Source organism: Sus scrofa, chromosome 16 (genome assembly GCF_054392235.1).
Source record: "Sus scrofa isolate SSC_HxYL_T2T_F1_AM1 chromosome 16, Sscrofa_HxYL_maternal_Yorkshire_Landrace_v2.0, whole genome shotgun sequence".
NCBI classification, from domain to species: domain Eukaryota; kingdom Metazoa; phylum Chordata; class Mammalia; order Artiodactyla; family Suidae; genus Sus; species Sus scrofa.
This window is the reverse complement of record NC_139398.1, coordinates 39,061,482-39,085,725: the sequence shown is the minus strand read 5'-3', so window position 1 is coordinate 39,085,725 and position 24,244 is coordinate 39,061,482. Positions and strand designations below refer to the sequence as shown.

Sequence of the window (24,244 nt, the reverse complement as noted above, 5' to 3'; positions counted from 1 at the left end):
AGAACCATCCCTACTCCCTTGATTTCTGGGGTTCCCTACTTTGCTAGAGCAGTAGGGTGCTTACTGGTGCCTGGAGTTTGTAAAGGGGGAGTTGCCTTTACAGAGATTAGGCAGGCAGAACACCTGCTGGGGGCGGGGGGTGGGGGGTCAGTCCCACCAGTCTGACTGAAAGGGCAGTCCTGGCAGGAATGGAGACCAGGAAGTCCTTGAATGCTGACTCCACGCCTTCTGAGATGACTTTCCAGGTTGCCTCTTCAGACTCTGGCAACTCGAATTCTCATACTTCCCGCCCACACCCCCAAGTCCAGAGAATCTTGATCTAGTCTAACAGATGCCAGATGGGCACACAAAATGTTCTATTTTTTATGCCCTGAGCTGATTTCAGCACCATGCTTCACAGAGAAAGATTACCTTCTTTTTCCCTCTGTATTCAGCTGTAGCCTTCATTCTAGGAGAAAGGAAAGTTGATTGCTCTGTCTTTGTTAGAAAGGTCATCATGCATAGAAAACAGAGGTTACTACAAAATATTATGCAACCAGACATAAAACTGCAACTTCCATGAAAGGCAGTCCTTTTTAAGCCTCATAAATAAAGGTCCTATGCTCTCATAGATGATCATGTCTAGGTCTAGATTAATATTTGCCTCTTTATATTTTTCTGGATTATGAGGGAAAATTTTTTAGGTACTGAATTAGCTAATTTGCTACAAGATAAGGCATGCCAGAGCATATTTATCTTATGAAACGTGAAACTTTACTTACACATGCCTTTCCCTCTGCCTGGAATATCCTACTTTGACCATGTAGGGAATTCTCCTTAACTTTCAAGTTCTAGTTCAGTTGTTTCATGCCTGGCAGTTTTCAAAGGTGGAATGAATTAATTAGCTATCCCTGCATCTGCGGCCTCATGGGTCTTCATAAAAGTAATACTTCCTTTTATTAAATATTTCAGTTTTTATTAATATGTCTACTTTCTCCATTAATTATGACACCTCTGAGGGAAGCCCTATCTATTCTTAATATTTGTACCTACAGTGTCCAGGTAGGTGCCCAACAAATGGTAGGATGCCCAACAAATATTTAACCAAATTAAATGAAAATTTAGAACTTCCAAATTTGTATTTCAAACCCAGATCTTTATTCGGAGCTCCAGACTGCCACCCTCCACGTTTTCTCATATTTCACTTTCAGAACTGGGTCACTTCTTGACCCCCTCCATGATTAGTACCTGGTCCGAACTACCATGCTTTTCACCTGGACCACTGCTATCGTCTCCCACCTACAGGTCCTGTTTTCCTGTGGAATCTAAACTAATGCAATATTTATTGGTAAGAGTAGTAAGATTCTAAACATAAAGCACACTTACTTTGAAAACAAACACTGAATTCCTATCCACCGGTTTCTTTCATGCAACAAATAACGGAGAAACTGCACCATGACAGATGTGTTCTAGGAACATTAGCTGCATCAGGGAACGGAAATTATATGACATGTTCACAGAGACCTTGCTCTCGTGGGGCTTGCATTCTAGTTGGGAGAGACAATGTGCAATCAACATAATAAATAGGTAAATCACTGAAGCGCTGCTCAGAGGAAACTCTAGTAGGATATGGGGTTCAGGAATGCCAGATAACAGGTGTAAGAATGCTGGGAATTCCTCTCTTGCCCAGCATATTGTGGAGTTGAGCATGTGATGACTGTGAACACCCTGGAAAAGCACCCTTGATTTTCTCCACCCTTGTCTTCAGCCCCACCCCAACCCCCAACTGCCTTGGTTGAGAGGATGGCAGGAGAATGATGAAGGGAAGAAAACAAACTGATGAGTGTATTTACTGTCTCTTTCTTCTACTGAAATGGAACAGTGGAAAATTATTTTGTGATCTGGAAATTCTTAGCCAATACTTATAAGGATGTCCCAGAATCAGAATTAAAGCTTAAATTTACTGTTTATGAATTTCAAAAATTAGGTATTTTGATTCAGAGCTCTTTAAAAGGAATATGATGGCCTTGTCTTTCTCTTGTGGATTCCAAGCCACCCCTCCAAAAAGCTCAGGGCCTGGGCGATGGTACCTATGTGTGGAACAGCAGGTGAAAAGGAACAAAACAAGGTAGGTCTCAACAGGGGTGCATGAATAAATGTTCCCCTTTGAATGCTTTAAATGTAAAGTTTTTAAAAACTGAAAAAACATTTTGAGATTTTCTTTATCCTCCCACCAAATGCAAAGCTTGTTTTTAAAAAGCATCTGATAGACAGTCCTCGAGGATCTGTCTGGATAATTATATTGATGAGTAACCCATTAGCTCCCTCACTGGGAAGCGTGTCCCATTTTGTGACTGCACCATTTGTAAAAAGTACTTCAGCCAGAATCTGCTATTCTATTATTTATACCAGGTTCTAGCTCTAGAGCACATAGGGAAAAATAAGACATTTAAGTTTGTAACTTTCATGAGACACACTTTCCATGTGTCTCCCTGTATGTTGCCTTTCCTCCAGACCAAATTCATGTAGGGTCTTTACATTATTTCTCATATAATAAGGTTCCAGACCCTACCCCATCCTGGGCCTCCACCTTAGTGTATGCTCCAGTTCATTAAAATCCTTCATAAACTGCTGTTTCCAGTATCAAATTCAATCCCAGTATGGTCACTACAAGATAGATGAGGACCATGAGCCTCCAGCTAGGTGCTCTGGAGTAATGGAAATGGCAGAAAATTTGGAGTCTGGTAGATGTGGTAGGACTGCCCCAACTCCAATCTATCTTCTGTCCATCACTCAGCCTACACTCCAAGGATGTGAATTTAGCAAACTTACCATCTTCAGGGCATTTCCTTCCATCCTCTCCTGTCATATTCAATACTTTCCTACTTTTTGTCTTCATATATTACTTGATTCTTTCCTTCTATCCACTTTATTTTTTAAAAAGCTGTAAATATAAAAACAAAACAAACAAAAAAGGATGTGAACAAGAAAGGAATCTGAGCAGGTGTGAAAAAGTTTCTTGTAGCAACTTTATAGAAATTAGGCGCAGAGAATATTTCCAATTATTAAATAAACTATCAGTCTAGTTTGCTAAACAGACTTCTCTGAGGGCACCATGAAAACCCCAGAGCAAGGACAGTAAACCCTTTACACATGAATGGAACAGAACTGTCTACCACCCAGTGTCCTCTCAATGAAGCCAGGAAAGGTCAGGGGAGGGGAAAAACTGCAGGAGAATTCCTGGCTGGAAAAAAACGCTGAGGCAGGGCAAGGACTATTGAGGAGAGAGAGGGCTTGCAGGGTAACAGCACTTTCCTCAAGGTCACTGGCCCTCTGCAGCACTTGTTGAACCGGGTGAAGGTTGAGACATATTAACCAGAGGAACTCATGATCTCTTTCATGCAAGAATTTGAGAGCTAAGTCAAATAAGTCTCAACTGTTGTAGACAATAAATCAAAATGTGTGTTCAAATTAAAATTGCTTCATAAAATTTGTTTCTCATATGTTTTCCTAACACTATACAGTATTCTAAGCACATTCACATCTATTATCACAGCTTTTCTTCACAGCAGTCCTGTGAAGAAGGTGTGATTATCCTTCTTCTTTATTAGTGAGGAAGCTGGTAAGAGAAGCAAAGCCATCAGACCAAATCATGCAATTAGGTAGATATGGGCGCTGGATGGGAACCCAGAGCATTTCTGTGTCCAGTCTTAGAACTCCTCCACAGCCTCTCCAGTTATCCACTCCAACCATCTTGTCCATCTTGGGTTTTTAAACCAGCAGACCACAAAAGTCTGTCTGAGGCAAAGAGTTTAAATTTTTCCATTATAAATACATATGTGTGTGTGTATATATATATATTTTATTTTAAAAATAATTTGGAAAAATTGCATTAATTAATTAACTGTGATTTCCTCTAGGGAGTGAAAAATGTTGACAGTGGGGGTGGGGGGAGTAGGGAGAATGAAAGTACAAGGACTTTTATACTTTTACACTCTAGTTTTTTTTTCCAAGTTAAGGTACAGTTGATTTACGATGTCGTATGTTTTACGTGTGTAACATAGTGACTCACAATGTTTAAAGATTATGCTCCACTTATAATTATGATAAAATTGTTTTCTTTTCAATCAGGGAACATAGAACCTGAATCTACATAACAAAAACAACATCTATATCATAGGTTGAGTATTCACATGGTACTAAAATTCTGTGCTTTATTAGATGCTTGAATGGCAAGCTCCTCTAGTAGTTTAAATGTCTAATTCACTTTAAAATAATTTGTCACAAGCAACATTCAAAAAGCAAATCCATTGTGTAACGTGAGATGGGTACCACTTCTCATCAATGTATCATATAATTTATACATATTAATAAGCAGTTTCTACTCTCTATATATGTTTATGTATTTTATTGTTTGCCATATTTGTTTATCCACCTATCTAATGTTCTCCTAGCCCCCTTTTTCTAAAAGCGGATTCGAGGTGTTTTCTGGAGAAATATGTAGGCCATAAATATAAGTAAATAACAAATGAGAAAATGGAAATGGAAGAAAAATAGGGTATACAACTAAGACAACAGGCAGTGATAGTTCTTGAAATGCATATCAAAATATCCTGTTCATTTGCTAGAAGTGGGCCATAATTTTGGCTCTGAGCCTCTTTATGACTGCAACAAATAAAATCCTTTATAAAGTATAGACTGCCCATAGAGTGTAAGCCAAACATTGTTCAGAAGTACATCTTCTTCTGAATCCAATACATGAAAGAAATTGTTTCTGGACATCATCATACAGGCTCTCAACATGCTGGACTGGATGATGTATTAGTGATGTTGTACAAGATGACACAGAGGGCCCTCTTTCCTCCAAGAATTTGTGTGAAGATGACAAAATGGGAAAATGCTGCTGGAAATTAGGGCAAACTCACATTCATCTTTAGCTCTTTTTTAACTCAAAGCCACTGTAATATTAAATTGTAAGATTATAAAATATTTACTTCACAGGGACCACAGAAAGTTTTGGCTCAAAGTTATTTTAATTTCGTAATATCTTAGATTTGAGTATGCTGGTATTTAAAAATTTAATTGTATTCATAGTTCATGAAAATCTTGGAACTGCACATTCCAGGATTTGGGCAAATTCCATCCAGATAAACAAACAAACAAAAAAACAAACAAGATATCTGAGATTTAGTTACATTTCCTAGCTTTCCTGGGATTACTTAAAGTAAAAAAATCGACCTAACTACTGGCTTCTCTATAGGTTTATTAGGTTTACTATAAGTATATCGACTATTTCACATATGTTTATAACTCACAAAAGAGTTAATAAACAATTTTAGCCACGTTTGCATGCCTTTGTGCATGATGGGTGTTGATTCAAAAATGAAAATTATCAAAACACAACTTAGAGACTATTTTTTTTTCCCTTTAGAACACTCTCTGGAAATAAGTTTGCAGAAATAAACAGCATTAGTAACTGTCAATTACTGAAAGCATACATGATAGGATTGGTAGCATCAGCAGCCCAATTTTTGTGGCAGGAGTCAAGGTCATCCCTGATAAAATTCCCCATACCTCCTCATGCTGCTCTACCCCAGATTTATCTTTCTGAGCATGAAATTCCAATTTCAAAATCCCTTCTTTTGGTCAAGACTTGGTTTGTAGAATGGTCTTGTCAAAATTCAAATATCATTTAAGATGAGCAACAAATTAATTTATTAGAAACCATTTACACATTTTTAAAATTAAAGTGTAGTTGATTTACAATGTTGTGCCAATTTCTGCCATACAGCAAAGTGACTCAGTCATATATATAAATACTTTTTTATATTCTTTTCCATCATGGTCTCTCCCAGGAGACTGGCTATACATCCCTGTGCTATACAGTAGAACTTTGTTTATTCTTTCTAAATGTAACTGTTTGCATCTACTAACTTCAAACCACACAGTCACAGAGATGAATTAAGTGGTTATACATTTTAAAAACAAGGTAACTCTTTAATTTATGGTTTTCCCCAAGAATTCCATGTTTTGTAGGAAACTGTATGCCAAGTATAAGTTCATTTATTTTCCCATTTTATTAATCTGCCTATAAAAATACCAAAATTGAGCTGCAGATTACCATGAGATAATACTGGGGTTAACATAGTTTCACTCACTGGGCCAGAATTTGGTGTTTCATATTTCCTATCTGGATTTATTATGGATAATATTTATTTTACATTAGGAGAAACTGATTTTAGTTAGATATATCATTATGTATGTTAATATACATTCTAGAATTTTACTTTTAAAACATATTTCCATGGTAAAAAATATGAACACAAAAGTATATAGAATGAAAATTTATTTGCAACAGATAGGACAGAAGAAAAATGTAATTAACCTATAAAGAGGTCTTCAAAACTCATGTATAAAAAATAGACAAATTTTTCAATGGAAAAATAAAAATATTAAAGATACTCAAGAAGAGAGAATTCATAGAAAAAAATAACTATATGAAAAAATTCTCAAATTTATTCACTGATAAATGTAAAACAAAACAATAAACTTTTAAAAATCTATCATTTTGGAAAAGATAAAACATATCCATTGTATGTATTATTAGGATGTGGGGACAAAAAATTCTTATTCAATGTAAATAGGTAAAATCTACTTTCAGGAACATTTGGCAGGTTGATAAAATTTTAAATTCATGTATCCTTTTACCCAGAAATTCCACTTTAAGAGATATATACTTAAAAATGCACAAATTTTTGCTAAATTATATGAATGGAGGCAATTTAAAAATGATTCTAGGAGTTCCCGTCGTGGCACAGTGGTTAACGAATCCGACTAGGAACCATGAGGTTGCAGTTCGATCCCTGGCCTTGCTCAGTGGGTTAAGGATCCGGTGTTGCCGTGAGCTGTGGTGTAGGTTGCAGACGCGGCTTGGATCCTGTGTTGCTGTGGCTCTGGTGTAGGCTGGTGGCTACAGCTCCGATTCAACCCCTAGCCTGGAAAACTCCATATGCCATGGGAGGGGCCCAAGAAATGACAAAAAAGACAAAAAAAAATAATAATAATAACAATAAAATAAAAAATAAATAAATAAAAATAATTCTATATTTATCTTTTGACTTTTTAAAATGGTATATTGTTTCTATGAAAAGACACAATTTTTACATGGTCATAATGTCCATTTGCTATTCACAGGCGATTTAATACCTTACATAGTTAACTCTGCCTTGAGATAAAGTCAAGTACCACTGCTTTTCATCTGAGGAAGCCAAACCAAGGAGCATTCATTCACCTACTCAGAATGAGAGCAGAGATTTGATCTCAATTCTAAATGACTTCAAAGCCTATGATATTTTCACCTCATCAAACTTAATCTTGAAACGTTGAAAAGATTGAAATCTTTTTTTTTTGTCTTTTGTCTTTTTAGGGCTGTACCCGCAGCATATGGAGTTTCCCAGTCTAGGGGTCTAATTGGAACTGTAGCCGCCAGCCTACGCCAGAGCCACAGCAAGCGACTGCAGATCCGATTGGAGTCTGTGACCTACACCACAGCTCAGGGCAATGACAGATCCTTAACCCACTGAGTAGGGCCAGGAATCAAACCTGCGACCTCATGGTTACTAGTCAGGTTCATTAACCACTGAGCCACAATGGGAACTCCATGAAAAGACTGAAATCTTGAAAATAGCTTGGGGATCACAGCCACTGTTTTGATTCTTATCACTTTGGGGATCACCAGATGGGAGAAAGGATTCTTAACTGGTGATGCATTGCTCTCCTTAATGCAGTCACTTATTCCACCTCTTAGTTTTTGGTATCTAAAATATTCATTCATCTAGGTCAATCTTAGAATGTTGGAATAAATAAAATCACATTACCACTTTTGCAAATTTATTTCTAAGGGTAATACTGTTTTCAGTGATTTCCAAATGGGAAGCTAACACAGCAAAAAGATCTAGGATGGCAAGGGCATGAGGAAAGGGATGCTCCCATATAATGATGCTAATGAATGGTTAGTAACATTTTCAAAGGCAATTTGCTGACATATATATTGAAATTTAAATTCTGACACTGTGAACAAACTATGATGGAAAAATTAGAAATCACTTAAAAAAGAGAAAAAATAAACAAAACAAAATAAATTCTGCATACCCTTTGAACCACCAAGTCTACTTCTGGGATTATCCTACAGTAACACTTACCGAAGTACAAAGACATATAGACAACAATATGTATTCATATTTAATGACAATAGAGAAAATTTGATGACAAAATATTTGCTCTTTAATATGAATCAATTAAGTCAAAAGTTTATATGATGGAGTACTATGCAAATATACTAAGAATGAGGTAGATCAGCCTTCACTAATATAGGCTGCTGTTAGTGATAAATAAAAACAGTTGCAGAAAACTTAAGTAGGAACAAACTTTTGTAAAAATGTAGAACAAAAGACCTGGGTTACCCCTAGGGAGGGGAAATGGGGAAGGGCAAGTGAGGAAAGGTGAATATTCATAAAAGGTTTGTGTACTGCCTGATATTTTTTTCAATGGGTATTCAAAACTTTCACAAATTGTCTTTATATATGTTGTTTTTTAAGATTTTTTTTCAGTGGGTAAAGAAAACTATAATTTTTTTTAAAAGCAATGATTTAATGATTTTTATAAAGATGAAAGTATTACATCTGCTTTGGTTTAAGAAACAGGTAGTGTAGCCAAGTGCTGGGATAAACCTTTGAAGCTAACTAAGGCTGAAAACCATCTTCCATTAACAACACAAAGCAATAGATTCGAGAGTTTTACTTTCAATGAGAATTGTTTACATTAAAACTTGGCATCATTATTAACCAAACTTTCTTGAGCTTTTCTTAAAAAATGAGTCACAGAAAATGATGGTCGTGTTAAAAATTCCCATAAGGCCTCCCTCAGCTTCATACAGACCTGACTTATTTGTATACTTGGAAGAAAGGAAGAGTTCAAAGTGGAGCACCCACTAGAGATCAATTTCTTCCATTTCTTCTGAGTGCTGGCACCTCATCTCTATGCTCAGCCGATTATCATCTCAGCGTAAGTCAGGGAGGAGACCTGCATTCTTGCTTGTGGAGTTGTCAGAATTCTTGGCACATTCTAGGTTAAGGTTGGACTATGCTATCATGGCAAAGAGTTTAGCTCAAGAGGTAATCTGTACTTTGCTAATTTATCTCAGCACAGGATTTACTAATGAAAACCTCTGTAATTCTTGCTCCTTAGTAAATTTCAAAGAAGACATGATAGCTTTTCTACTTGAATGCTCTGCATATAAAATGCTTTGTGATCCTAAAATTTCTACTCAAACAAAAGGTTTTAGTTAGAAGCTAGAGATGATTCTTTTAAAAATAGAAACCCTGTTACATATGCCAGATAAGGGGCTGGTCTGGTCAGGCCTGGGATGGCTTTGCTGTAGTTTAGATTTAGAAGTTATGAAATTTGTGGAAACACCTCTAGGTTGTTGCAATGAAAGGTTTGGCAGTGCTGTGCAGAAGCCAAGCGTAACAGAATTTAGTTTGTTTCCTCTCAGACTCAGACCCCACAGTGACTTTTTCTCCCAAAGCCAGGGAGATAAAACCCATCTCACTACCTTGTCACCCTATCTTCCCTGTGTAGAAGAGAGGCAGTTCAGAAAACAGCAGAACTGTGAAGGCTCTTATACGTGAGGTATCATTCCCACATAACAATGATTGTCAAAGAAGGGAGAATACTCTTTGTTTTGTGAAATAAGGAAGAGTCATTAAGCTATTGAAAGTGCACAGAGTCAGAATTCATGAAAGAACTTTGTGCAGTTGAGGGTATTAATTTTGTAGTATTATTGGTACTGTCATGTATTATTTGATGGAAAAGCCACTACAACCTAGAATTGCATGAAACTCAGATAAAAGAAACCTGAGCCATTAAGCAACTAAGAAGGGAACCTGAACCTACCACAGAAGCAATTGTTTAAGGCGTGAGAGGCCAAAGGTTTTACCAATGCCTTTGCACAGAAACTGGAAGTTAGTGGAAGTTAATATCCAAGCCCAGATCTTAGCTATATTTCATTGTATATAATGCCATATATAGTAAAATGCTTGTAATTCTTATTTCAGTCATGCTTAACTAATCCTCTTGTGTCTTTAAGGAACCCAGTTGGAGAACCCTCATGGATATTATTTTAGGAAGGCATCTATGGCAGTCATGGAAATGCTCAGATCTCCCTTCCAGAGAACTTGTGCAAGTACTGGTGTTGGTAGACAGCCTCCAATGGCCCAAACTTTGGATCCATCATAATGTTGGTGCCAAGGCCCCACTTTTTTTCAGGCCGCTCCCAGCCAGTGACTGGCTGCTAGAGCTGGGCCATTTCTGCCCAATATCAGACCGTTCTAAAGGGCAGTCTGTGCTCTGGGGCTCCCCGTCACCCTGACTGATGCATTGTCAGAGCTGCATTTTAGTCTGAGGATCTTCCTTCATTACCATCCTCCCTTCCTCATCTCTTGACACTGTTGCTAGACCTGCATTGCAGTGTAATGCTCTTCTTGCCTACTCTGCTTTCTCTCCCCTACATCTTTCACCAGTAAATCCTTCAGTTATCTAATTCCATCTGGCTTCCACTTCTCAGAAAACGTGAGGCCACACAGCATTTGACTTAAGTGGACCCCAACTTGCAAAAGAGAAAAAAGTTCTTTTAACTTTTAAGTACATTTCTGAAGAACTTCTAACCTCTGCTTAAAAGCCTGCTCCAAAAAGAGTCATTGCAGTCTGAATGCATTTTAGATTATTTACTTACAAGAAGACCTTGAGCAAGGGGTTCCTTATCTGAACAGTGGAATGATTGCTGTTTAGAATGCTATGAGAGGATCTTCAGGGACTTGAAGCTCTCTCCGACTCAAGCATGATTTGCCTCTCAGCCAAAAAGAGTTCTTTCAGTGCCAGCTGGCATCTCACTGGCTCTACTCTGCAAAAGTAATGTTTGATGTTCAGGTTCAGAGTTCTTACATGCAGATCAAACCACTAGCTCTGTCAAATTCTAAAGAATAAGAATATGATATAGGTTTTTTCCTTAACGTTTGTGTCTGGTTAAAATAATGTATTCAGTGTCAAAATCTGATTTTAATATGATCAGATTCAAATTCAATTAATGAAAGAGGATAAATCAAGAGGATCAGTTTACTTAAAAATTTCTGTCACATATGTATGTGTCTATAATGCATGAGATCATCCTATTTCTTACTTACACTGACCTCCTTCATAATGGCTGGGTTTTACACAGGCACTTTGGCTGTAGAAGTGCCCTGGGTTCAATATAATACCCCATGCAAATCATGATATTCATGAATAAAATTTAAAGAGCCTGAAGAATTTTTTGATAAAATGCCACTCTAATTTAATTTTTAAGCCATTTAGAGCTGATTATTTTCACTATGTATAACCATACCATCAGGAATTTGAGCATAGTGGATTTATATATTTCCTGTGTTATTTTATTATTTTAATGTGTAAAGACCTGTTAAATTTGATTATCTTACATAATTCACATTGCAAACCTATGTGTAATTTATTATCTCTAATGTAAACTACAGAGACTGAGTTTTAGAAAGGATGTGTAACTTGCTCAAGGTTACATAGCTAGCTATCAGTTTAGCAGGAATTTTAATATGGGCTGCTTGGCCCCAAGTCTATACTTTTACATACACATGGTACATCCTTCCTAAATACCCTACACAATAAGAAATGGGGCCATGCTACACATTAGTATAGCACTGGGCAAGATTCTTATCTTCTCCAGGAGAACTTGCAAAACAAGCAGGGAAGATTGGCCTTGAGCCCTAGACCCTCTGTGGGGTTCCTTCCTGTTCTAACATTCCTTTACTCCATAGCTAATCTGGATAAGCTCCTACCAAAACGTAGACTGAAAAAGATTATATGCATTGTAGGGTGCAAGCCTCTGCACATGCTAACTGGGTGTGCCAAGTCTTCTGAAATGTCCTCAAGTGTCTATTCCTCCCTCTACCTTAAAATAGAGCATATACAGCAAGAAAAGAAGAAGTTGTTTATAGCTTTGATGAATGGGTGTCCTGTGCTCCAGTTAAGGAGTATATCTAAGTTTAAACCTGTGAATAAATCTCAAAACCAAGACATCATAATTTAAAAAGAATGAATAGCTGCAAACTATATCTAAAAATGCAATTGAATTTACCCAAAGGTTTAAAAAAGTCTTAGAGTCTACAAACTTTAAATTAGTATTCCTTATTATAAATGCTAGTTTTAGCATAGAATTTGGATGATAGGTCTCTGATTTTCCTACATGCACTCATCCTAAAGTTTCAAGTCTGATAATGCTATCAATTTATAATAATAATATCTGAAATAAAAGCATTTTGATCTAGAAATGGTCACTTCAGAAGTATTCAAGGGGTCGCATTGTGGCTTAGCGGGTTAAGAACCTGACATAGTGCTCGCGAGGTTGTGAATTCCAATCCTGGCCTCACTTGATGGGTTAAAGATTTAGCATTGCAACAAGCTACAGTGTAGGTCACAGATGTGGCTTGGATCCAGTGTTGCTGTGGCTATGGCATAGGCCCTGGCTACAGCTCCGATTCAACCCCTAGCCTGGGAAGTTCCATATGCTGCAGGGTGGCCGTGAAAGAAAGGAAGGAAGGAAGGAAAGGAGGAAGGAGAGTATTTAAAAATCAGTGAATGATCCAAACAGAAAGCCTCCTATGATATAAATTGTTTGTCCTCTTTGAAGGACTGGCATCTCAAATTTATCCTGCATTTGACAAATATAGTCAATTTTGTGATTCCATTAGCAAATTGATGACATGTGAGCAGAACATTCATGTATAGGCCAGGTGGCACTAAGACACAACCATGCAATTTCCTCCTCAGAGGTCTCTTCAGTTTTACTCATTTAGTCCTAGAGTTGTATAGCACAGGAAGACTTGTATGGATTTCTGGCATTTTGGACTGGAATAGAATGTTGTTGAATAACCTGCTCATCTCCTACTTGTTATTATCAGACAAACAATAGGAGACTGTAAAGGGAAGTCAATATTTAACTAGTCAAAACACTAAGAGTCCCCAAAAATACTGATCCCAGGAGTTTGCTTATAAAATTATCCCTCTCATGTCTTCTCTCCCTGTCTGTTATTCCTATCTTATCATCTACTTCAAGTTCAAGCCAAAGCTTTTGCCCAATGGACTTGCCATTGCATGTTTGTTATTTCTTTGAAGATCAAATCCAACATCTTATTGAAAACATACTGAATGATCAAAATGAAATAATTCTGTAACTGTCAGCCTTTCTTTCCACAGCAGAAACTGGAAGAGAAGTGCTTTCATGTTCTTCAGGAACAGGGAAAAATTGCTCCTTCTTTTTCATGGATGCACTAAGCCAGACCTGAAAATATCATTTCCTTTTCTTTTCCCCATGAGGGTAAATATCCCAGATTTTAACTTGGCAAATGTGCCTGTGAAACAAAACTGAGCAATCTCAGTTTATGTGACTGGCCTCTTTTTGATACACTATCACCAAAATGAAGCAGAGAAACCTAGATTTTTTTTCCTGGTTGAAATTAACAAAAGGAAACAGAAGAAACAAGCTTAGGAGAAATTTCTCTGCTATCTTGACAGAAACACACACATCTACCTCAGCCCTGGAGGTGCCACACAACTGATATGGCTCTTGTTAAAACAGTAACTAATAGCAAAATGGCAAGCAAGCAAGCCTCTAAAAGGAAATTGACTTAACACTTCTCAAACCCAAAGTGAAGTGTTGTAATGAGAAGGAAGCACAGAGAACAGGTTGTAACTCAAGATCTTGATCTTGTCATAGAAGAAAACTGTAAGGATTCAGGTTTTGTGAGCAATGAGTTCAGGCATGCCCATATTTTTCTGGGTGAATAATGCTTAAGTTTTGTAGTTTAATTTTCTGACTAATGCCACTATTCTGACCATCTGAGCCCATTCAGAAAGACTTACAATTATGTACAAGGATATATAATTTCCGGTGAGTATTTCATATTTCTCATCTCCCCTCAAATGTCCCTCCTCACTGATAGTGGTGACCTTGAAAACTGACCTAAGAAAATTGAAGTAATCAGAGGACACTTTCCACAGACCCACCTTCCACCACCACCACCCCTACACCCACCCACTTTCTAGCATCTGTCTATGTATACCTGTCATGATGGATCAATTTTCCCACTCCTATTAAGCCAGATTCCCTTCTTGTGCAAAAGATCCTATGTCATCTCACTCAGGACATTGCTGTCTCCTTTCTTTCCTACTACTAATTTTTGATTTCTCCTGAATCATACTCATAAATCATACTCATAAATGTCATATTACAAAGACATATATTAAGAAGAGAAACTGTTCTTGATTCCAATTCCCCTCCCGGCTATTGTCCACCTTTTTCTCTGCCTTTGATAGCAAAACTCTTTGAGAGTTAAAAGTGAAATATATTCACTATTTCTAGTCCCTTTCTCCAACTGCTCTTAATTTAATCCCACTCAGACATTTCCTCCACCGCTCTATTAATACTGGCCCTGTCTAGGTTATCAGTGAACTCGCCATGGCTAAAATCCAAGGGTCAATTCTTAGTCTTCTTACTTGAACTATCAGCAGCATTTGAAGTAAAAAATCCCTCTCAGCTCCTTGATATTGTCTCCTCATTAGGCAAGGGCAGATGTCTAGGTAGTTCTGGAAGCTTATTTCTTCTTCTCTTTGGTAGCTTAGTGAGGCTGAATCAACTGAATAGAAGAACTGGTGGATATTAGAGGCTAAGCTTCAGAGTGGACTTTCTAAGAGAGTCAATTTCTAGAGAAGGAAGTTTTCACTATGACATAGCTATCTAGACATTCTTGCCTATTCCTATATACAGATCATTATAGGGGTGGCGCCCTTCCTCTGGAGTCCTATCTGTGAAGATGAGAGCTGAGGGTATTATGTGAGCTCCGCTGTTTCTTGCTTTGTGAGATTTTGCCCAATAAAACCTATTCTGTATGTAATATGATGCTCAGAGTAGTGTGTGCATGAGATGCCTTTGTTATCAACTGGTTTCCAGAGCTCTTCACTCAAATGTTCTTTCTCTCACCATCGTGGCCATACCCTCAATGATTTCATCCAGTCTCATGACTTTGATTTCTAAGCCAGACCTCTGTATTACAATAAGAGGGCAAAGGGAAGAACACTAGGGTGCTGGTAATGTTTTAAACCTAGATATGGGTGATGGTTTAAATGGGCATGTAAGATGTCGTTGAATTGTACACTATTATTTGATATATTTCTATATGTATGTTATCCTTCGGTAAAAACTTATCCAGAAAAGTCATGCGGGAGGTTGGGGCTTATCTTCAAGTTGGAAATAGTAACATTTCACTTCATAGGAAAGCTGTAACATGTGTGTAAATACCTGTCAGTTTGTAAGGCAGTGAATAAATTTTATTTTACTCTTTCATATATTCTTCCTTTAACATACTAATATTTACTCCTCCTCTAAGCAAAGTTTTTCATGTATTTAAAGAACTGGTGGGTCTGATAGATGCTAATTTTATCACAGGCTAAAACATTGACTAACAATGAAAATGTTAGGAAAGGATGGTGGGTATCTTGAGGTCAAAGGAACATTGATTCTAGGAAGGAGATTTTCAACATATAGGTCATAAAGTATGAATCTGATTAAAAGAAAGGTTTTGTGTGTGTGTGTGTGTGTGTGTGTGTGTGTGTGTATGAGTACACACATACAGTATATCCTTATATTTTTGCACATTCTCCAGAAATATAATCAAGAAACTAATTGTCTCTGTGAACAAAAGGTCACAGGTTAAGAATAGGAAGGAATAAAACATAAGGGATAGGCTTCCCTGACACCATGTCCTTGGTGTCTTATCAGTGGACTTCATTCACACTGATCTCCTTCTGTAATCTTTATTCTCACTCCTTTCCTAATCATTCTCCTCCACAACCCTATCTCCTCATGTTCCATTCTTGTTCATTGTTGACTTTCATGAACGCCCTCCTTAGTATTAATAGTTAATTAGGAGGAGCATGAAACATGAACTAGTAACACTGGCCATCTACTAGGATTGTAAAGAGGTGGATCTATATGGCATGAGGGACTCTGACATAGCAGGTATAACATTCCCATTATTCTTGCCTCTTCTTCTTGATATATTTTCCATGTTTTAAGGCATTATTTTTTACTCAGTGGTGCATGTCCCATTAATAGTTGAACCATCAGTTTAAGAGGGCTATTATCAGATTAAACATAAGACACCAAATATAATAACATTTATTTGTAATAGAATCAAGCTGGAAACAACTCAAATCCATACCAGTATGTTAGTGAATAACAAATTATGGTATATCCATGAAGTGAAATATTACACAACAATGAAAAGAATAACTATTGACACATACAACAATGTAGATAAATGTCAGAATAATTACATAATTAGTGAAAGAAGCCAGGCCAAGGATACCATAAAACTCTTAGAGGAAAATATAGGCAGAACACACTTTGACATAAATTAGAGCAATATTTTTTGGATCCACCTTTGAGAACAATGAAAATAAAAATAAACAAATGGGACTTAAAATCTTCGGCATAGCAAAGGAAACCATTAACAAAACCAAAAAGACAATCCACAGAATGGGAGGAACTCTTTGCAAATGAAAAGACTAATAAGGAATTAATCTCCAAAATATAAAAAATCTCATATAGCTTTATATCAAAAAAGGAACCCAATCAAAAATGGTCAAAAAATCTAAATAGACATTTCTCCAAAGAAGACAGATGGCAAAAAACACATGAAAATGTGTTCAACATCACTAATTATTAGAGAAATGCAAGTAAAAACTACAGTGGGTTATCACCTCATCCCAGTCAGAATAGCAATCATTAAAAAGTCTACAAACAATAAATGCTGGAGAGGGTGTGGAGGAAAAAGAAACCCTCGTACATTGTTGGTGGGCATGTAAATTGGTGCAGCCACTAGGGAGAACTGTATGGAGTTTCCTTAAAAAAAACTAAAAATAGAGTTACCATTTGATCCAGCAATCCCACTCCTGGGCATCTATCCAGAGAAAAATATAATCTGAAAAGATACATGTAGCCTAATATTCATTGCAGCACCATTTGCAATAGCCAAGACATGGAAGCAACCTAAATGTCTTCAAGAGAGGATTGGGTAGAGAAGATGTTGAGCATATATACAATGGGATATTACTTGGGCATTAAAAAGAATGAAATGATACCATTTCCAGCAACATGGATGGTCCTAGGGATTATCACAGTAAGTGAGGTAAGTCAGACAGAGAAAGACAAATATCATATGAGATCACTAATATGTGGAATCTAATAAAAAATGATACAAAAGAACTTATTCACAAAACAGAAACAGACCCAAAGATTTCAAAACCAAACTTATGGCCGCCAAAGGGAAAGAGATAAATTGGGAGGTTGGGATTGGCATACATACTACTATGTATAAAACTGATAAGTAACAAGCACCTACTGTATATCACAGGGAAATATACTCAATACTCTGTGATAGGGTATATGGGGAAAGAATCTAGAATGAATATATAACTCATTTGCTTTGCTGTATACCTGAAACTAACACAACATTGTAAGTCAATGATACTCCAATGAAATAAAAAAAAAAAGCCAGGCCCCAAAGTACATACTTTATGATTCCATGTTTCTAAGAATCTAGAAAATGGAAACTAATCTACAGTGACAGAAAGCATATCAGTGATTTCTGTGGCTGGGGGAAGGGACACAGGTGAGAGAAAGGGATAACAAAAGGACATGAGAAAACTTTTGATAGTATTAGATATTATCATTATCTTGATTGCTTTGATGGCTCCAAGAGTGTATACACATTTCAAAACATTAAATTGTATATTAAATATGTGTAGCTTATTATTTATCAATTATACCTTAACAAAGCTATTGAAGAAATTAAAAAGTGTATCATATAGTAAGTTTAAACTTTGTTTCATGAAAATTTTGTTTCAGTATGTGTGTGTGTGTGCATGTAGCACTTTTATCTTCATGTCAATTCTCTCTTCTTAAAAAATTATTTTCTAGGAGTTCCCGTCCTGGCACAGCGGAAACAAATCCAACTAGGAATCATGAGGTTGTGGGTTTGATCCCTGGCCTCGCTCAGTGGGTTAAGGATCCAGCAGCATTGCGGTGAGTGTGGTGTAGGTCGAAGACACGGCTTGGATCCTGCCTTGCTGTGGCTGTGGTATAGTCCGGCAGCTGTAACTCCAATTAGACCCCTAGCCTGGAAACCTCCATATGCCGCAGGTGCAGCCCTAAAAAGACAAAGAAGAAAAAAAAAAGACAAAAAAGAAAATAAGATAAAATGTTAAAAAAACCCTATTTTCTAATTAGTTAATTTCTGTCCTTAGGCATGTTTTTGCACTCCCCTTCTGTTTCTCCTTCTCCTCCTAGATTCTAGAATTAAATATATAATTCATTTATTTTTGTTCTCTTGCTTCTAAGAATAAAATAATTTAAGGATATAAATATATTGGGAGCTTCTCATATATTATTTTAATGTAGTGTTTTCAATGTCATTATCTTGTTTTGGAGGTTTTTTTAATTTTTTTGATCCAAACACAGATTAATCAAGAAAATTTATAAAACTATCTTTTCTTTAAGCTTAATTTCTAATTTTATTGCATTGTGCTCAGAGATTGTGCCCTGATCAGTATCTTCTAATTAGGAAGAAATAGTCTGGGACAGAATATATTAAAGTTGTTAGGAACATAGCTCTGAAATCGCACACGCTAGAGTTAGAATTCTGTTTTTCCACTGCAGTTGTGATTTGGGGAGCACAAATTCGATAAGTTCTTTAAGTTTCAGTTCCTGCATCTTTAAGTATGTTTAATAACAGCAGAGTGGTTCAGCAAAAGTGTGATGGGCCCATTAATACGTTTAATAATGTCTATCTTCTCATTGTATTGCTGTGAGGATTAAACGAACTGATACATGCAAAAAAGTCCTTGGCATGGTGGCTGGTCTGAAATGGAACTAAACGTATATTAACTAGCTAGTATTAATATTGTAAATTCTTTTTTGACTAGGAAATAATGTTTAGCATGTATTCTCAAAATATAGCATTTAATCTAAACTGTAGAACATCATTAGTAATTATATTATTTAAATGAACTATGTCATCTTTTTTTTTTTCTATTTCAGAGTGATCTGATAGTCTCCCATTAAAATAGTATTTAGTCAAGGACTGTTTATTGAAATCACTTTTTTGTGCATTTCAGTGACCTGTTATTTGTTCTGCAAAATTTCACAATTATAAAATATCTTCTTTGGGATTGTACCTTGAATCAGTATAAAGTGTTGACCTTTTTCCACTTAATCCAGTTCTTTTAGGCTTGAATTCTATGATATTCAGTCACTGTTTTTTGTTTATTTGTTTACACTTATCTAAAAATATCTTTTGCATTTAAATCTTTATGTCACACTTTTAAGACCATCTTTTCAAAGACCATACAGATGGAATCTGACAAACCTATTAGTTTTAGTTTTATAATAGAGTGTCAACCCAGTTTTGTTTAGGATTACATATGTCATTCCATGTTAATACTTCACAGAGGTTATTTTTCACTTTGGTATTTTTTATATATTTTTATTCAGTTGATTTCTAAGGTATGCTATTTGGAATTATTTTTATTTAAAAATTAGATCCATTTTTCTGTGATTATGAATAACAAGAATGCAATGGTTTCCATCAACATACCTGTAAAATAATTTTGCTCTTTCTTACTCTCTCAATTTCACAGTTTTATTGGTATCATCTATTATTCAAAGTGGGAATCAACTTGATAAGATTTTATGTTTTATAAGTTTCTTTTTTTCTTTTTTAATTTATAATGATTTTTATTTTTTTCTGCTATAGCTGATTTACAGTGTTCTGTCAATTTTCTACTGTACAGCAAGGTGACCCAGTCACACATACATGTATACATTATTTTTTCTCACATTATCATGCTCCATCATAAGTGACTAGATTTTTTATGCCCACACCTGAGACATACGGAGGTTCCTGAGCTAGGGGTCCAATTGGAGATGCAGCTCCTGGCCTACACTACAGCCACAGCAACACTGGATCTGAGCAGCATCTGTGACCTACACCACAGTTGTAGCAATGCCAGATCCTCAACCCACTGAGCGAGGCCAGAGGTTGAACCTGCATCCTCATGGATGCCATGTCGGATTCTTAACCTGCTGAGCCACAACAGGAACTCCTGCAACTTTATTTTTGATATTTGCATGTATTTTTAAACATTTAAAAATAAGATTGATATTTTAAAGTCTCTGGTTTGTGAGTTTTATTGCTTATCTGTAGTTCATTTATTTCCCTCATTCTTGAGTTATTTAGTTTCATCATTTGGATAGCTCTAGCAAATCTTTACTTAAGTAATGTTTGAAGAGATGGTATCCAGATAGCATACTTTCAGAGCCCTTTGATGAGTGTTTTGATCAGTAGACTCAAATCGTTCTTCAATTCAGGAAATAATTTATTTTCCTATTGTTTCTTTGACCACAGACTTTGCACAGTGTGCTCTATACTTTTCTTTTTGAATCCCATGAAACTCACTTTGTTCTGTTTTCAGTAGGTAGTCTCCATTTGTCCCTTGACCCTTTTCTGTCTGCTATGTATCTCAGAAAGCCAACCTCTATGGGCTGTATTATCCAGTTTCCCTTGCTCCTGGTCCTGGTTGTCAAAAGGAACCAGTAAAAGACCAAAAGGAATGAAGAGTGAGGGTGGAGTATTCAATCACTCTGCTCCCTTCCTACCTGGCCTCAGCTGGGATAAAGACTTCATTCTTCTACCAAATGTCACCACTCCTGTTGGTGGCACTTCTCCCATGGCTAATGAAAGAGAAAGATAATTTAATATAAAAATGTGTAAATTAATTATAATTTGGAATATTTTCTATGAGTCAATAAGTGAAGTATCGTGGTACAGAATGCCCTCAGGAGGCTGCTTAAAGAGTCTGCACAGACTTCCCTCTGAAAATAACACTTAAGCTAAAAGATGAGCTGGACCAGTCCTGTGAGGAACTGAAAAGACAGAGAAGGAACTGTAAAGCAAATGCTTTGGGTATTGTGGAAATGAATTTTAAAAAGTCCAGTATGACTGGAGCATAGTGAGGAAGGACAGTCAAGGTGTGAGATGAAGATGAAAAAGACAAGAAATTAAAGTGTGATGGAAAGCTATTTGAAAGCTTGTTAGCAGGGAAAAATGCATGCTTTTAAAGGACTGTTTTGAAGGCTGTAGGGAGTATGAATTGTTGTAGAAAGGCAAAAGTGAAAATGCACAATCCAGGTAGTTGGCTGTTTTAGGAGGCCATGTGAGAATTCAAACAACTGACAATATATTACAAACACTCAGAGTGCCTTTTGTTCCAGTACCTCTTTCTTGGAAATTTTTGTTTGCTCACCGTCAGTGCCAGGTTTGGTTCTACTTTAAAGTAGAGCATTTGGGCCCTTTTAGTTCATGTGCTGTTTGGTTCATATACTTTCAAAAACACTGTCAACAACTGAACAGTCTGTTACTTTCTTTTCTCCTTTGCCCTGGCCACCTCCACTGTCCTAAGCAGCACTGACTTAACTTACTTTCCATTCATATTCCAGTTTTAAAATATGCAATGATTTCAACTCTACTTACTGTTAACTCTGATGGTCTTTCATAATGTTGCACTTTCTTTTTTTTTTAATTTAAGTAGAGTTGACTTACAATGTTGTGCCAGTTTCTGCTGTACAGCAAAGTGCCTCAGTTACATATGCACATACATTCCCTTTCTTTTCTTCCATCATGGTATATCCCAAAAGGCTAGATATAGTTCCCTTGCTGTACAGCAGGACGTCATTGCTTATCCATTCTAAATGTAAATGTATCTACTGACCCCAAGCTCCCAGTCCATCCCACTCCTTCCTCTCTTCCACCTTGGCAACCACAAGTCTGTTGTCTATGTCAGTGAGTCTGTTCCTGTCTTGCAGTTAGGTTCATCTGTGACAGGTGGCACCTTCTAATCAAGGTTATTCTTTATCACCACATGGTGGTAGACCATAAAGAAAGCAGATGATGAGTCTGCAAAGTCCTTGGAGAGCAAGGTCTCTTACATTTTTTTCATACTTTTCAAAGTGTAGGGCTAAGCCCAGAGCTGGTCATGGGCCTGGTGCCAGATCAGTGAGTGAGTAGACATCTCAGAGTTATGCTTACAAGGTCTCTATGCAGCAAATTGGAACAGCGATTTTTTTTCTCTTTTTAGGGCCTCACCCAAGGCATATGGAAGTTCCCAGGCTAGGAGTTTAATTGGAGCTATAACTGCCCACCTATGACACAGCCACAGCAATGCTGGATCCTAGCCACATCTGCAACCTACACCACAGCTCATAGAAATGCTGGATCCTTAACTCACTGAGTAAGGCCAAGGATCGAACCTGAGTCCTCACCGTTACTAGTTGGGTTCGTTATTGCTGAGACACAACGGGAACTCCAGTGATTCTTATCTAATGGCAGACTTGATGTTCAATAGCTTCTAATTCATTCAAACCTACTCCAGGTTTAATGAGAGAACAAAGCCTCCTTCCTCTTCTGCTACACTCCAAGACAAGGCATGATTCCTTGGTTTGCTTGGCTCATGGTGAGCCTATTGCCTTCTCTAAGAGGATTTGTTCTTCATTTCATTCAGGCAGGGTCCCAATTCTAGAAAACTTGGCCATAATCCTCAAATGCTTTGCACATGTTTCCCCATAAGGACTGGGAGAGACTTAAATTTAGGGATAGCCACACCTATCCTAGAGTATAAAGGGGAGAGTATGATTATTAAAATTCATCATGCTCCTAGCTTACATATTATGATAATCAGTTTTGGTTCATGTATCCAATACCTAAATGAAGCAAATATGGGCCGGAAAAAAAATGTAAGCTGCATAAAAACTAGACAGTAGTTCTTAGAACACTGTCTTCTATTCTCTCTTGGTTTGACCTGAGAAGGAATTAATATTAAAGGAAAGACCTAAGCAGAGGTTATCTGCTATAGGAGGACAGTTATGATCTCCTGGGCTTTGTCTGTGTGTAGGTGCCTGAGTCAGTTTTAGCAGAGATAGGGCAGTTGTTTAGGGAAATGCCTTAATGGTCAAAAGAGTTGAAATGACTGAATGTCCATAGTACAGTGCTGGCATTTTGATGTTCTATCATCAAGCTGAATAAAATTTTAAAAAAATTAACCAATGAAACACAAGCATGACCTAATAATAAAGTTTGTGGAGTTGTTAGTCCTAAGTGTTTAGATGGAAACTACAGGATACCTAAGAAAAACTCTGCCCTTGTGAGTCTTATTCCCTAGACGGTGAGAACTGTGATTTGCTTCTACCCAACATAATACAGCAGTTAAATCACAAAATGAAAATAAAGACATGGAAGGAAAGAGGCTGGCTGAAGTAACTTTGGGAAATAGTATTTGGATGGAGCACCATAAGTCTAAAGATAAAAGAACTGTATACAAACACTTACTATAATTGGAAATTTTATTTCTCCCAAGGAATTCTGAAACTAGCTTTTTTTTAATACTATAGTTGATAACTCAGTATATATGTGATAGGTAATAAGAGCCGGGTTTCTCAATTTCAGAGAAAGAAGTTATAAATTAGGAGAGGAGGAAAGTAGAATAAATCCTATAGAGATATATTGGTATCAGAGGCATCAAAATGGACTCATATTGTTTTTAAATATGTATACAGGCAAATAAGCAAATGAATAAATGAATTACTATATTAGCTTTATCCATTGAGATTGGCTAGAATAGCCATATCCCAGTAACAATGAACACCTCTATCACCAAGAGCTTGTTTTCTAAATACTATTCTCCAGTAAAAGGAACCAGAGCTCCTTGGAAAACTGGTTTACACCAGGACTGAGTCAGGGAAGATACAAAATTAGCCTGAGCATCTTGCGGTGTCTGAAATTAAAGAAGTGCACACACGCAAAAGAATTGAGGTATATCAAAAGGGCACATTTTTAGAATTCTAAAAAATACCCCCAAAGGCCAAATTTAGAACAGCTTGAATAACAAAATGTGACTGTATGGATTCTAATCAAAGACTAAAATAAATATCCATTATTTCCTACTAATATAAATAAATAAATAATCTAGAAGTAACAATTCTTCCTTCCTGAAGAAATCCAATTAATACATGTAAAAAAATAACAAATCA

General features: G+C 36.7%; 1 protein-coding gene across 5 annotated transcripts in view; it reads right to left on the bottom strand.

Annotated features, from left to right (window-relative positions):
* Positions 1–652: 652 nt before the first annotated feature.
* FBXO4 (F-box protein 4) overlaps positions 653–24,244 on the bottom strand; it is a 416,918-nt gene continuing 393,326 nt past the window's right edge. The window contains exons 14-17 of one of the 5 annotated variants that reach the window (XR_014831233.1): positions 20,819–20,893; positions 10,772–10,939; positions 2,812–2,923; positions 1,366–1,526 (exon numbers count right to left, since the gene is read on the bottom strand). The gene's annotated coding sequence lies outside the window, so the exon portion shown is untranslated. Of the gene's footprint in view, positions 2,924–10,771; positions 10,940–20,590; positions 20,894–24,244 lie in introns of those variants that run through there. The other 4 variants (XR_014831230.1, XR_014831234.1, XR_014831235.1 and 1 more) reach the window with 4 other exon arrangements.